Source organism: Myxine glutinosa, chromosome 3, assembly GCF_964187855.1.
Source record: "Myxine glutinosa chromosome 3, kmMyxGlut1.1, whole genome shotgun sequence".
NCBI classification, from domain to species: Eukaryota; Metazoa; Chordata; class Myxini; order Myxiniformes; family Myxinidae; genus Myxine; species Myxine glutinosa.
In genome coordinates this window covers 196,235,694-196,252,485 of record NC_136263.1, presented here as the reverse complement: position 1 = coordinate 196,252,485, position 16,792 = coordinate 196,235,694, and the positions used below count along the sequence as shown (strand labels likewise).

The window sequence follows — 16,792 nt, the reverse complement described above, 5'->3', positions numbered from 1 at the left end:
AGTAAATTGCTCTCTCTCATGCACAGATTCATCCCATCTCGTCTTCAGTTGTCATACCCTTCCTCCCGTCCATGGTACACGGAATCTTGTGGTGAGGCTGTTGCCCAGAAACAACTTGCCTTCGTCTCCTGGAAAGCAAATCCAACGGAAGGAAATCTCATTTCCTTTCACAAAGCCCGAAACAAGTGTGTGTCCACCCTCAGGAGAGCCAGGAAACAATATCTCTCCGTTCTCAAGACCGAACTCTCTTATCTGTCTCCCTCTTCCAAATCCTGGTGGCGTCTGGTCAAATCCGTTTCTGGTGTTTGTTCCCCCTCCATCCCCTCCCTTACCTCAAACGGCTACACAGCTGACTCCGCACGTGAAAAAGCTGAATGCCTCAACTCTGTGTTTGCCTCTAAATCTTGTGTCCCAAACCCATCCCTCTCTGTACCCACCATACCCAGTAGTACCCTGCTGCTCCTGGACTCCGTGTCCTTTCCTCCTGACAAGGTGGAAAAGTTTCTGTCAACCCTCGACTCTGATTCTGCAACTGGACCCGACGGCATCAGCCCACGGGTCCCAAAATCCTGCTCTGCTGCTCTATCTCACCCTCTCTCTGTTCTCTTCACCCTCTCTTTTGCTCAAGGTCAACTGCCATCTGCTTGGAAATCAGCCAACATCACCGCTTTGCACAAAAAAGGTGCAAAAACAGATCCTAGCAACTACAGACCAATCAGCCTTCTCCCAATTATCAGCAAAGTCATGGAATCCATCATTGCTTCTGATATGAAATCTTTCCTCTTCTCCAATGGCTTGATCTCTGATCATCAATTTGGTTTCAGACCAGGTCACTCTACTCTGGACATGCTGCTTCTGCTGTCTCAACAATGGATGGAGGTCCTAAATGCCAAACAGGAAATTAGAGCTGTCTCCCTCGACATATCACGTGCCTTCGACACGGTCTGGCACCCCGCTCTGCTCACCAAACTCTCCTCCTTTGGTATCCATGGAAATCTCCACGCATGGCTGGCGGACTTCCTCTCTAGTCGTCGTCAACGTGTGGCCCTGAATGGGTTTCTCTCATCTCCTCTTCCTGTTCAGGCTGGAGTTCCCCAAGGCAGTGTTCTGGGCCCCGTGCTTTTTCTGGTCTTCATCAATGATCTCTCTGACTCTCTCGAAAATCCTCTCTATCTCTTTGCTGATGACTCCACTCTCTGCCGCTCCATTCCTCTTCCCTCAGATCGGCAGTCTGCTGCCTCCTCACTCTCTGAAGACCTGGACAAAATCACAGACTGGTCAAACAAGTGGAACATGTCTTTCAATCCTGACAAATCTCACACTCTTACTATGTCTCTCCGAAAAGATCGACTGGACAACCCTCCCATCTACTTTCTCAACAATCCTCTCCAAGAAGTTCTGTCGCTCAAGATTTTGGGTCTCACTATCTGCCATGATCTTTCTTGGGAAAACCACATTTCCAAGCTGGCCTCCAAAGCCAGTCGCCGACTGGGCATCCTCCGTCGTGCGAAGTCCTTCCTCGGCACACCTGAGCTCCTCACCACATACAAGGCTTTCATCCGCAGCTCAATGGAATACTGTTCTCCCCTATGGGCCGGTGCTCCTGCCTCACACCTAGCTCGGCTTCACGCTGTTGAAACCAAAGCTTTCAGAAAAATTGGAATCTCCCGCGATGAAGCTATCTCTGAGGGCCTTTCACTCACTCACCGCAGGCAGGTAGGTGGTCTTTCTGTCTTCTACCGACTCCTCTCCGGCCTTGCACCCCCAGCTCTCTCTGTGCTCTGTCCCCCAAATATTCCTACAGGTCGCACAAGATCTGCCAGCAACCCTCTGATGGTTAAACTGCCGAAATCTCGGCTCTCCGTTCACCTTCACTCTTTCATTCCTCTTTTCTCCCGCCTCTGGAACAAACTCCCTCACTTCCTTCAATCCCACTCCTCCCTCCAGGTCTTTAAAACAGCTGTTCACCACCATCTCTTATCTTCCCCCATCCAAAACCTTGATCTTTTCTACCCCCGCTAATTCACCCCAGATCCACCTTGTTTGAAATTCCAACTTCTTTCCTGGAAGTCCTGGCAGTGTCCATATGTTTTATACCTCTCCCACTGCCCCCTTCCCACGCCCCCCCCCCCCCCCAAAGCCCTCGCCCTCTCTCAGATCTCTCGATGTCTCCATGTCTCTCGGTCCCTGCTCTCAAATGTTGTGTTTGTGTCCTTCCCCCTCTCTCCCCATCTTGTCTACCGCTCCCTATGTTATATGTTTTATGTGTCGGTTTGTCTTTCTGTGTGATTAATGTTCGCTCTTTCACGAGCCTCGATCTTGTATACAAAAAAAAAAAAAAAAAAAAAAAAAAGGCTTTTCATTTTGAATACAAGATGTTAATTTATTAAGATTAATTTGATTAACATATACCGGTTCTTTCCGACTCATTTATTTATGAGAAAAAACCTATGTGATATTAATCATAACACCATTATCTGTATTAATCTGTAATTCTGTTTCCTCCAAAAGCAAACAATAAGCATCAACTTCTTCATTCTCTCCTCTTTCAATGTATAGAGAAGTATCCACTCTATTAGACGTTATAGTTTCCTTTTGAGAACTCAGGTCAATTGCGTAGATTGTATAAAGTTTTTGAAACGCAACCATATCCAAAATAGGTTCATTATTACCGTTGCTTTCACACACCTTTTGGTAAGACTTGTAGGCTTCCGCATAATCATTTTTTTCCCAATCAATTTCCAATCTATCTCGCGGATAAAATGTACCATCAAGAGAAACCCGAAGTTGTTTCACCTTAGCATTATCACTCAGCGCATTATTCTTATCAGTACCTTCATCTCCATCTGGTTTCTTAAAAATGAGCCATAGCCATAGCCATGAGCTATGAGCTCATGAGCCATGAGCTATGAGCTCAAAAAAATGAGCCATGAGCCAATGAGCCATAGCCATAGCGCATTATTCTTATCAGTACCTTCATCTCCATCTGGTTTCTTTAAAATGAGCCATAGGTATCGTGGCTTTCCTTGAAGAACACCTAATCCAAGTGTAGGTAGTGTGTTCCAGTTTAACGTGTTGACATCTTCTTTTAAGGTATGATACATTTAGTGGTTTCTTTGAGTTAAGTCTTCTATTTAACATCTCTTCCGTTTAAAGATTAGGAGTATATTCACTAATATACCAACACAAATCATTAATAACAAATTTATTATTATCACCAAAAGCATTTTGAGCCCCAAAAAGCAATCTATTTACATTATCATTCCTTTGTTGTTGAAATCTAATTTTAAGCCCATACAAAACTTTATCATAATCACAAAATCCAAATATACCTTTAAGAGGTACTGCTACGGTAAAACTATTCTCTGCTTTTGTATCATCATTATACATTGACTTCCTTTGACAATAACCAGGGTCAGCATTTGTTCCCGTTGACATATCAGGAATAAAACCTTCAACAGCTCCCTTACCCATTCTATCACTAAACGAATATAGTGTAAATTTCATCATTTCAGATGTAGCAGAGACATAATCAACTGCTTCAACCTCTTGTGTTCCAATATACAGGCGGACACTATCAAACATTTTCCAGAAGAAATCATTTATGAGTGTAGCATTAGTATTACTCGCAGCCTTAGTGAATTTAAATTTACACAGCAAGAAACTATCAGCGAGATTCAAGTAAGTTTGTTGATTATTTATTTCAAAACTTTTTGTTCCATTTGAATTCCAGTCTATTCCTGTTATAGCATTTACCTTGAAATAGTCTTCCTTTTTAGTGGAGTTTGAAATGATAATCGTATCATCCAAATCATAGATACTATCAATCGCTTCCATACTTGTATTTATATAGCATTAAAATTGTTGAAACCCTGACCCAAGTATTTTAATGATTTTTTGTCGTTCTTGTGAAGATAGTTGAGTTTTACCTTTTTTTATTTCTTTGATTGCTTGTAATTTATGAGACTCCTTTTGAGCATCTTTTATACTCTTTATAGCACCCGCAACTGAGCCCACGGCAGAAGCAGTTGAACCAATTAAGTCTTTATGTTTAAGAATGGTTGAACCAATACCCATTAGAGTATCAATTATCCCATCTCCTTTATTTCTAAATTGATGTCCCACACCCCGTTGTCTCTTTGGTTTATAGTATCCTCTACCAAGAAACATACCTTCACCCTTATAGTATGGTGAAAGGAACATCCCATCCCCTGTAATTACTTTATATTTTCCTAACTCGTGTTTTCTCACAATAACCATTATTTATTTATTGAAAAACTTCACGTAGGTGAATTCTGATGGATATAATTTCTTCATGAAAGGAGATCATACGATCATCTTGATCGGTTATCCTAAAATTTACTCTGTATATGGTTTTTCCTGACACAGGTAAATAGACAAGATTTTTTGGTTCCATATTGAATTTATAACCAATCGGGGTTGAGTATGCACTGAATGAAAATATTGTATTTGTTCTTATTCCATCGTTATAAGCACCATCAATCAAATCACAATGAATTAATACTGAATTTATACCGGAGGATATTTGAATGACATTATCACTGTAAGACGTCCCGTTAGTTTCAATCTTTTTTGAAGAGAAACCCAATAGCTCTCTGAACGAATTTTCAATCGTGAAATCAACTTTATAATTATTTTTAAGTTTAATCGTTGATTTTGAAGTGTGTTTTTGAATATCTATTACCATATTTTTTGGTTCATCACCTTTTTCTTTCATAAGGCGAGAGACTTCAGAAGATATTTGAGAAATCTCGTAAGCTCCGGGTGAAACTGTTATAGTTTTGTGCCCACTTCCTGGATTATAACTAAACTTGTTGTTTTTCTCTGTGATATTAAAAAGTGTATTGTAAGTCTCCATTGACAACAAAGAAGCCTCATATGAGGTAAGGGGGTCAAGTTGTAGTGGGTAAGGGAATGATGCTGTGTAATCACTCGTTGTGAAATTAAAACTAAGAATTGTGCTTCTCATCTTATTTAATATCTAATAAAATATCTTTGTATTGACATTTATTAATTATTTTCATATTCATCAACTGATCTAAAATGGTGGATGCTTCATTAAAACAATTGTTGTTTCCAGCCTTCTTACTACCTAACAACAATAATAACCTATTAACTAATTGTGATGGGTCATTTGGAATAAAACTAACACCCGAACCAAGCTTACTTAAAGCATCAATAATATGTTTCTCCTTCTCATTCTTCTTACTTTTACCGGCAACAGAAACTCCATAAACAAGTGAGTTTAGTAAATCAATATATACCCTATCTTCCGCATTTTCCATATCAAGTGGTTCATCAAAATATTTTGAACCGCTGAATCCAGAGTTTGTTAGAAGAAACATTAATCTTGGAGTTAATTCAACATTTGGTTGAGCAGAACTTAAGAACACCAATTTATCATTAAATATCAATAACTTTTCTTTCACAAGATGGAACTGTGCTGGTTCTTCTGTTGGAATGAGACCTGCTCTGGTTTTTTAACCCGCCGAATATTCATTGTTTTGAAGAGCTTTCACAACATAATTAGGTGGTTGATTTACCTCCTCAAGTTTCCGAAATAATCCTTCATCATCATATTCTAATTCTCCAAGTCCTTGCGCCGTCATTTGACTAAAATCTTTGAGCATTTGAAGTTTTTTTGGAGTAAATTCTACTGTGGGAACTGTAGGTGAGTGTTGAGTTTTCAAAAGTGGTTTAAAAAATTTCTCTTGTTTTCTTTCAAAGGCTTCTTCACCAGTTAGTTTCTGTCTCCGTTTCTTCTTTATCTCTTCCTGTTGCTTTACAACTTTTGAAACCAACGCTTGATGTTCTTTAAACTTTCTTGCTCTTTCTTCGGTATTCATTTTCTGTATTTATTTATTGAAAAATATCATTTAATGAATTGTAAAGGTTAATGGGAAAATTTTCCTTTTCTTCATCATTATAGTAAATGTGTTGGAATAAATCCTTTTCTTTAAATATTTTATCAAATTCTTTATTGGTATTAATACGAGTTGTTATTTCTTCTTCACTAATACTTGTATCTCTGCTTTTCATATGTTTGCGTTGAGTCTCCTCATCGATATCAAAACCGAATGATAAAATCTTAACTCCATCACCACGCAAATGTTTAATAATTTGTCTCATTCCTTCAGGATTAGTTTCTAAAATCCCAAGACCGTTAGATTTTACTTTATTTAACTCACTCTTACAATGTGAATATTTTGTAGAACCAAGAGACCTCCTCAAATATTTGACCTTCGTTCCTCAATCGCATATGTTTCTCCATTGAAATGTAGTAATAATCTTTCCCTTCTACTTCTCCTGGTCGCATTGCTCTGGTTGTAGTACTTACAAAACGAATCATAGGGTGTTTTAAAAAAAAACTTACAATCTTTTCATTTTTACTATTCAAGAGTTTAGATTTATGAAAGTTCTTTCCTGAAGCAGATTTACCCACAAGATTAATAATAATAGTTGTCATTTATGTGTGTAAAATATCAGTGAGTATCTCATCTTGTTTCACAACAATATATTTATATTTTCCAATCGTGTGTTTCATATAATTTTCAAATTCTTTTTTACTACATAACGTAGAGCAATTATCTCTCCAAAAATTATTTACATCTATTGAATTTAACTTAAATAAAATAAAAGTATTGGCATTGTTTCTTATTGAGCGCCGAGGGAGTTGAAAATATGGCTGACTAAGATAAATACAATTACAAGAAGAATGTCTCCCTCTTGTATAGTAGCTATCCATTACTGTTTGGTTTCTCACATTAACACAATCATCAAAGATAACGAGGTTCTTTTTTGATTTATCTAAATCTTGAGGTGAAGGTATATCATCCGTATTATCACTGAGAATACAAGTTATGGGTTTTGATTTTGATTTCTGTGTATCACAAAATAGTTGTATTATATCCTCAATGTTGTAATCATTTAGTTTGTTTTGAAGTTTAAATAAACCGATAATGTCTTCCTTTTTAAGACCCGCATTAAAACCTTGTGATAGTAGTTGATACTCGGGTTGAAAACTTGACTTCGTAAAAATTATTAAATTATCATAATCTAAAAAGTTGGGGGTAAGGAGCATCTTTAAAAGCAAACAGGTTTTTCCACATCCGCTTGAACCAACTATTAGACATCTCAATGAATTTGGAATGTTTTTATGGTTATTAAATTTTATCTTATTTTCCCAAACGGGTAAAAAATCATTCATTTATATATTTGGAAAACAAGTCATCTAACTTTTTTTGAGCTATTTTAGAAACTCTATATTTTATCCTGAGTTCGGGTTTAATTTCAAAATAATTCATTATTTTATTTATATAGTATCTTGTATAAACATTTCCATTAAAAATTTTTTGAATAATAAATATCATTAAACCCTTATACATTTCCTCAATACAAATAGTCTCTTCCCTTGAAAGAAATGGTGTATTATCATCACAATACTTAACATTCATCTCTCTTATTAATCTTGTAAAGTAATTCATTTTTGGTTCTAATTTAAAAGACTTATATATATATATATATTTTTTATTATCATTAATTAAAATTAAATCACAGAAAATACATTGTTTATATGAACCCTCATTATTAAGCCCTATTCTATCACAAGCCGGACAATTCTCTAATTTATCATATGGAGAGTCTGGAAATTCTAAATATCCTTCAGAACTTATCATATTTATATCGTAAATTTTTACTTAAACTAAACGCAAGTTTATTCATTAATAAATACAATGTTTCAAAGCACAAAAGACAAATTTCAATCAATCTCTACTTCGGTGGAAGATATAGAAAAATATGTCAAAGATGTTAAATTGAACAAAGATAAATATGGAAATTTTTGGGTAAAACCAGTTATGGAAAATAACATGAGCCCCTCTATTTCATTTAGAGGAAGAGCTCTAACTATACCTGGAAAGACATCCAAAAAAGTAAATCTAACAAAAGTTTCTCCTCTACTCCTGGCAATTTATTCAAAGCTTGAAAAAGTGATCGATCGCGATACTTTGAAAAAGAATGATAAGACCATCAACAATACTCGTGGAGAAATTTGTATTTACTTTAATAATCCAAAGGGTGTAGATCTAAGTAAAATGAATGATGGTAATATTTCTGGTGAAATGTCATTTCGTTCTATGATAGTTAGAGATTATTTAAAGTTAACTTTTGATATTAAAAATGTAGAGATAGAATCTGTTAATGAAAGAAAGTAAATAGATATTGATGGGAATATTTTTCCTGCTAATTAAATATGAGTCATTACAGCAGTGAAGATTTTACTATTTTATTGAACTCGGACGACAGTAATGATAGTATTTCATTGAACTCGGACGATGGTGATGATAGTATTTCATTGAACTCAGATGATAGTTATGATGCTAATAGTTTGTGCTCATATGATAGTTATGAGAGTAGCTTTATTGATGACTCTGAGTATGATTCTGAGTATTCATGTGATAGTTATGACTCAGATGATTCTGAGTGAAAAAGTGTTTTAGTTTAAGTATAGTTTCATATATAAAAAGCCTGTAAAAAGGCACTTTCTTCTATAAGTGTTTTACTTTAAGCACAGTTTCATCTTTTAAAAAAACCTCTAAAAAGGTATTTTACTTTAAGTATAATTTTGCTATATAAATATGATCAAAGCAACGTATTGCGACGTTTGTGAACAAGAATATAAACAATACAAAAGACACCTTAAAACTAACAAACACACATTTAATCTACTTCACCTACTATCTCCTATTCAGAAGGAAACAAAACACTGTTCTGCCTGTAATAAAAAATATCCTCAAGAAAGGCTTCGAAATACATCTTAAAACAAATCAACATTTATCAAATTTTATCACAACTAAAAACTCTGATGGTGCATTCAAAGGACATATTAAATTAAGAGTCTTTAACTTCAAACCTCCTGAACCAGAGTCTATAGTTGATGCTGTAGAAATAGTTAAACCTGCTGTTCAAACGTTGATTGAAAAAACACTGAAAGAAATGAAACCACTGAAATTTTATATGGGAGTAAAATTAGAAATGACAAAGGACGAAGGAGTTATAGATACACCAAACATGAGAACAGAGCCACACTTTATATCTTCATATCAAGATTTTAAAACATCAGGAGTCTATGATGAACTTATTAAACAAGAGCAAGATGTGGATAATTCAATCGTAGGAAGTGGATTCAATATAGGAAAAATTATTTACATAGACATTCATATTCTTAAATCAGATCCTCTAAAAGCTTCTTCTTACATTGATTTACCCAGTGTTATCAAAAATAGAAAAGCAGTTATCAATATCAAAAATAAAGACAATAAATGTTTTCTCTGGTCTATTCTAGCACACTTACATCCTCCACATTTTCATGATGAAAGAGTATCTCATTATAAAAAATATGAGAATACATTAAATACGAAAGATCTAAAGTTTCCGATGACTTTAAATGATATTCCTAAATTTGAAAAGTTGAATAATTTATCAGTTAATGTTTATGGTCTAACAGAAACAAACAACATTCAGGTTTTAAAGCTTTCTGACAATTGTAAACAAACTCATATTAATCTTCTATATTTTAATTCAGACGAAAATTCACATTATACATACATCAAAGATATTACAAAATTAATAAAACCACAAGTATGTAAAAGAACAAATAAAATATATATTTGTATGCGTTGTCTTAACTTCTTCCATACACAAGAAAGATTAGATAAACATTCAAATTATTGTGGTGAACATAAATCAACGGTAATCAACATGCCTAAAAAAGGCTCAAAGATCACATTCAAAGATGAAAAGAAAACAATAAAACATCCATTTGTTATATATGCTGATTTTGAAAGTATTTTAGAAAAAATTGATACTGCTTCTCCAGATCCAAAAGAATCATATACAAATAAATATCAAAAACATACTCCTTGTGGTTTTTGTTATTATATCAAATCATCCGTTTGTGATGAATATTACAAGTTAGAGGTGTATAGAGGCTCAAATACCCCAGAGGAGTTTGTGAAACGACTAGAAAAAGACTGTGTCCGATTAACCAAGATAATGAGAGAAACCAATAAACCAATGTCCTTAACAAGTAAAGAAAAAAGGGAATTTAGACAGCCAAAGGTTGCCTGTCATATTTGTGAGAAGAAAATTGGTAAAGGTCTAAAGGTTAGAGACCATTGTCATCTCACTGGTAAATATAGAGGTCCGGCTCATCAAAGTTGTAATATTAATTATCAACTCCCCTCTTTCATTCCTGTTTTTCTTCATAACAATGCTCATTATGATACACATCTATTTATCAAGGAACTCTCAAAGACTTCTGGAAGTATCTCAGCAATTCCAAACACGGCTCAGAAATACATTTCATTCACAAAAACAATTCACACATCTCCTATTACTCATATCAGATTTCTTGACACATTTAAATTCAAGGCAAGTCCATTGGCTAACTTGGTTCAAAATCTAAAAGAGTTTCCATGTCTTTCAGAGTATTTTTTAGATAAAGATTTTCTAACACAAAAGGGAATTTACCCCTATGACTATATGGACTCATTTGAGAGATTCAATGAAACACAACTTCCTTCAAAAGAAAATTTCTATAACAAATTAAACAACAGTCATATATCTGATAAAGATTATGTACACGCACAAAATGTTTGGAAAAAATATAACATCAAGAATCTTGGCGAGTATCACGATTTGTATCTCAAAACTGATGTGCTTTTATTGGCCGATGTATTTGAAGCCTTTAGATCTGTTTGTCGCACTGGATATGGATTGGATCCTGCTCACTACTACACAGCACCTGGATTGGCCTGGAGTGCGATGTTGAAAATGACAAAACAAGCTTTGGATTTGATAACCGATGTCGATATGCTTTTGATGATTGAAAAGGCAAAAAGAGGTGGAATTTCACAAGTCTGCTCGAGTAGATACGCAAAAGCAAATAACAAATATCTTCCAAATTATGATCCAACGAAAGAGAGTTCTTACTTGATGTACTATGACGCGAACAACCTGTATGGCTGGGCAATGTCTCAGGCTCTTCCTTATGGAAAACTTAGATGGGTAAAGGAAAAAGACTACAAAAACGTTTTACAAGATGTATGTATCTCTACACAAAAAGAATTGGATGAAGAAAAAGTTGGTTATTATTTTGAAATTGATTTAAAATATCCAGAGGAACTCCATAACCTACACAAATATCTCCCATTTGCTTGTGAAAAGGAAAGTCCAAAGAAGGAGTGGTTAAGTGATTATCAACAATCATTTAATATAGGTGAATCAACAGAAAAATTACTTACTACATTATATAACAGGGAAAAATTATGTTCTACACCAAAGAAATTTGCGACAATATTTATCAAAAGGTCTAAGAGTAGAGAAGATCCATAGGGTTCTAAAGTTCAATCAAAGTCATTGGTTAAAGGGGTACAATGGTACATTGATTTTAATACACAAAGAAGAACAGAGTCAAAAACAGATTTTGAGAAAGACTTTTATAAATTGATGAATAATGCGGTCTTTGGTAAGACCATGGAGAACGTGAGGAAAAGACAAAATATCAGACTATCAACATCTTGGAAACAAGCATCAAAATTAATTAATAGACCGAGTTTTACTAGAGCTGAGGTCTTTACTGAGAACTTTTGTGCGATCCATTTGATTAAAGAGAGTATTGAAATGGACAAACCTATTTATATTGGAACATCAATTCTTGATTTATCAAAGTCATTAATGTATGATTACTTTTATAATAACTTGAGGAAGAAATATCAAAATGATGTTAATCTACTTTATATGGATACAGATAGTTTTATTTTGCAAATTAATACTGATGATGTTTATTCAGACATGAAAAAGGACATTAATATCTATGACACTAGTAATTACAGTCCAGAGAGTGAGTTGTTCTCTTCTAAAAATAAAAAGGTGATTGGAAAGTTTAAGGATGAATTAGGAGGAAATGTCATGAGTGAATTTGTGGGATTGAGGTCTAAGGCTTATGCTTATAAATACATTGTGAATAACATTGAAAAGACTGATAAGAAGTTAAAAGGTGTAAAGAAAAATGTTATTAAAGAAACAATAAACTTTAAGGATTATTATAACTGTTTAACAACAAAGAAAGAAGAGTTTAGAAAGATTAATGGAATAAGAAGTTATAAACATAAATTATATTCAGAAGAGGTGAATAAGAAAGCATTGGGGGCTTTTGATGATAAGAGGTTTATTTTAGAAAATGGAATTGATAGTCTCCCTTATGGTTATGTAAGTATATAAGTGATAAGTTAAAAAGGGGGGTTAGGGATTTTAACGGGCTACCGCCGCCTTTTTACTATTATATAAATGATAGAACCAAGTACCAACCAGACTAAAGAGTGGAGGTGTAATCAACCTTGGTATATAAATGGTAAACATAACGAATGTGAAAAATATCAAATAGGTATAATTGAAAAGACAACTGGTAAAAAAATTTACAAAACAAATAAGAGAATTAATTTAAATACCGGTGAATTGGGTAAAAAAGATGGAAATATTTTTGAGTGGACAGAAAACTTTGATGGTTGTCAGGAAAATATATACTTTAATTTTAAAATGGTATGTGGCACTGGAGGCGCTCAGACAAGGACATTGAGGGAGGTTTATCATTTTATTTTATCTCAGTTAAAATATCTTGATAAAGAACCAAACTCAAACATATACTTTGTTAATATATTAGATGGTGAAGAGAGTGGCAAGAGAATTAAATTATTTCCCACGCATAAACAAATATTTGTAGGATCAATGTTTGAGTGGTCTACTCGGGATCATTGATAGTAAGAGTACCATAAGACCAAGGGGGGATCATTGTTTGAGTGGTCTAATGAACAACATTAAGGATAGGTGTCAAAAGGCTAAAAGGTTTGTAAAGAGGTGAGAGGAAAATTAACATGTAAGTGAATGGGTCGATGTTTGAGTGGGTCAAAGATAATCTGACAGATGATATGTAGAAGAAGGATTATAGGTCTATAAGGGAAAACAAATATTTGTAGTGTTTGAGTGGTCTAATGAACAACATTAAGGATAGGTACTATAGACAAAAGGTTCATAAAGATTAGGGTGGGAGAAATAGAGGTGTTAATGGGCAATGAGGTTAAGAGGAAAATTAACATGTAAGTCAATGGGAAAATGAGAGTGTCCCAGAAGCAACATATATACACTACTCACATAACAGCCACGAAATTAAAAACACCTCACAGCCACGAAATTAAAAACACATAACAGCCACGAAATTAAAAACACCTCACAGCCACGAAATTAAAAACACCTCACAGCCACGAAATTAAAAACACATAACAGCCACGAAATTAAAAACACCTCACAGCCACGAAATTAAAAACACATAACAGCCACGAAATTAAAAACACCTCACAGCCACGAAATTAAAAACACCTCACAGCCACGAAATTAAAAACACATAACAGCCACGAAATTAAAAACACATAACAGCCACGAAATTAAAAACACCTCACAGCCACGAAATTAAAAACACCTCACAGCCACGAAATTAAAAGCACATAACAGCCACGAAATTAAAAACACCTCAGCGCCACAAAATTAAAAACACCTCACAGCCACGAAATTAAAAACACATAACAGCCACGAAATTAAAAACACCTCACAGCCACAAAATTAAAAACACCTCACAGCCACGAAATTAAAAACACATAACAGCCACGAAATTAAAAACACCTCACAGCCACGAAATTAAAAACACCTCACAGCCACGAAACATGTAATTAAAAACACCTCACAGCCACGAAACACGTAATTAAAAACACCTCACAGCCACGAAACACGTAATTAAAAACACCTCACAACCACGAAACACGAAATTAAAAACACCTCACAGCTACAAAACACGAAATTAAAAACACCTCACAGCCACGAAACATGTAATTAAAAACACCTCACAACCACGAAACACTAAATTAAAAACACCCCACAGCTACAAAACACGAAATTAAAAACACCTCACAGCCACAAAACACAAAATTAAAAACACCTCAAGGCCACAAAACACGAAATTAAAAACAACTCAGCCACAAAATTAAAAACACCTCACCACCACGAAATTAAAAACACCTCACAGCCACAAAACACGAAATTAAAAACACCTCACCACCACGAAATTAAAAACACCTCACCACCACGTCATTTAAAAACACCTCACCACTACGTAATTCAAAACACCTCACCATGAAGTAATTCAAAACACCTCATCACCAACTAATTCAAAACACCTCACCACAACATAATTAAAAACACCTCACCACCACACAATAAAAAACACCTCACCACCACATAATTATAGGTACGTCACCACCACGTGATTTAAAAACACTTCACCACCACATAATTCAAAATACCTCACCACCACGTGATTCAAAACCACCACCACGTTATTACACTTCACAACCACGGAAACAAAAGTTTGAGGGAGTCGTTAAGTGACAACACAGACACTGCCCAGATGTGTAGATATATAGAAAAATGACTGTACCTGAGTTGCCGTTTTGTCATGGTTTACACCAATCATAATTCAAACAATTATTTTGCACAAATGTATTTGTAATATACGTGATATTACCTTTTATAAACAATTGAAGTTGAAAACTTAAGTTAAAAAAAAAAATTCCCGAAAAAATTCCAAAATAAAAAATAGAAAAATAGGAAAAATTTTTCAAAGAAAATCCCCCTAGGGCATACCGACGGGAGAGATATGTGCATACCAGAAGTTTGGTACGATTTCACAAAATTTTGAGGGAGTAGTTCAGTGACAACACAAGACAAGACAACACAAGACAGACACTGCACAGATATATATATAGATATATGTATATGGAATTTGTCAAAGCTCAGCTAATGCCAGAAAAAAGACAGGAAATTGTAACTTTGAGAAAAGAAGGCCTTGAAACAGATGCAACGGTGGAGCTGTTCAGCTGGGCTCTAATTTCCGGTGCTGTCAGACGACTGGTGACTCGGATTACTTGTCCTGCATTGTGATTGTTTTGTTGTTTTGCGATTGTGATCGCATGTTGTGATTCTTGGTCGACCAGAATGTTTTCTATCTGCATTTTTACCAGTTCCATCATGTCGTTTAATGGCTCAAACAACTGCATTTACTGACCCTTTTTTTGCGATTTGTATCAAGGATTGGCCTTCTTTTCTCAAAGTTACAATTGCCTGTCTTTTTTCTGGGGTTAGCTGATTTTTGGCACCCATGTTCATGCAATCTGAAACAAAAAAAACCACTCATTACATTGTATGGCCGGCCTTTCTGTAAACAGTTTTTACAACGCCTGGCAATAACAGACATTGCACATGATGAAGAAACTAAGCACAAACATTCATTCCACACAGAACAGAGTATTTGTAAACAGTTTTTGCTGATTCGATGAAACATTAATAACATTAACTTTGCGTTTCACTTTGGATTTAGTACCGTGTTGCTCTTTCGAACTATTTCCAAAAATTGCTTTAAACCTGCGTTTCGCACAAGAAAGATGCATTGAAGCACAAGATATTATCAGTAGAAAAGCAGATATATCTTTGGTAAGAGTTTTGTTCACATCTTATGTTCATTTTGCACATTAAACACATTATGTTAGGTGTACCTAAACTTTTGACTAGTAGTGTACGTATATAATATACATACACATACACATATATATATATATATATGCACACACTAGAATATAAGACCCGTCCCTTCGCTGATGGAAATACCAATCTTTGCTGTGATGGCTAATCCATGGGGGAAGAAAAAAAATGGATTCCTGGGAGATCCTGTTCCCCGTGCAGGGGTAACCAACGTCACGTGTTGGCATGTGCAGTTTTGACACGCGTGTGGGGCGTGTGGGGGGTCACAAGCACTCCCGGGAGATACCCGAATCCACCGTAGTTGGGTTTATTGAAATCCGTTAATCCGTTCTCAAGTTACTATACGACAAACAGACAAACACGGCTCCTTTTATAATACAGATGCTTAAACTGATATATGTGGGAAAATGCCATGCCCAGACCAGGAAGTGAACCCAGGTCCCCTGGAGAACCACACCAGTGCTCTGCCATCTGAGCTATCTGGGTGACCCTGACTGAGCATGAAATTTTCAGCGGTTGGCAGCGAGTGCCCCGGAAGTATTGGCAGAAAGAGAGTGGCAATCATATGTGTGGGAAGATTGCATGCTCAGTCAGGGTCACCCAGATAGCTCAGATGGCAGAGCACTGGTGTGGTTCTCCAGGGGACCTGGGTTCCATTCCTGGTCTGGGCACGTAATTTCCCACATATATCAATTTAAGAATATATATATACTGTATATAATGTTTCTTTTTAGGAGGTCTCCCCCACCTGGGGTTCCTTCTGATGATTACATGAGTCGTATAGAAATTGTCATTATTCAAGGATCATCGTTCAACTTGTGGTGAGCCAATGTTGAGCTTGCAGTGAAGTATGTGGAGCATGAAGTCATCCCGGGGTAGTCGGTGAGCTACATGAGCTAAAACGTCCATTTATAGACTACCGAGGTGGATCAGACCCCTCCTCATGAAGAACACATCATTCATGTACAAATCCACAATACTACACCGGTGACCCAGGTGGCATGCAGCTGAAGTAATGAATCCTGCCAATGGCCAAATGCTTGGTTCTATACAAGTAGAAATGTAAAAACGATGTTCATGACCTTTGCAGATGTTACCGGAGCATACATACACCCTGGAATGTCAT

General features: G+C 35.6%; 1 protein-coding gene across 4 annotated transcripts in view; it reads right to left on the bottom strand.

Annotated features, from left to right (window-relative positions):
• The window catches only part of LOC137422886 (disks large-associated protein 2-like), a 402,494-nt gene that overhangs the window by 161,494 nt on the left and 224,208 nt on the right, over positions 1-16,792 (bottom strand). The window lies entirely within an intron of this gene.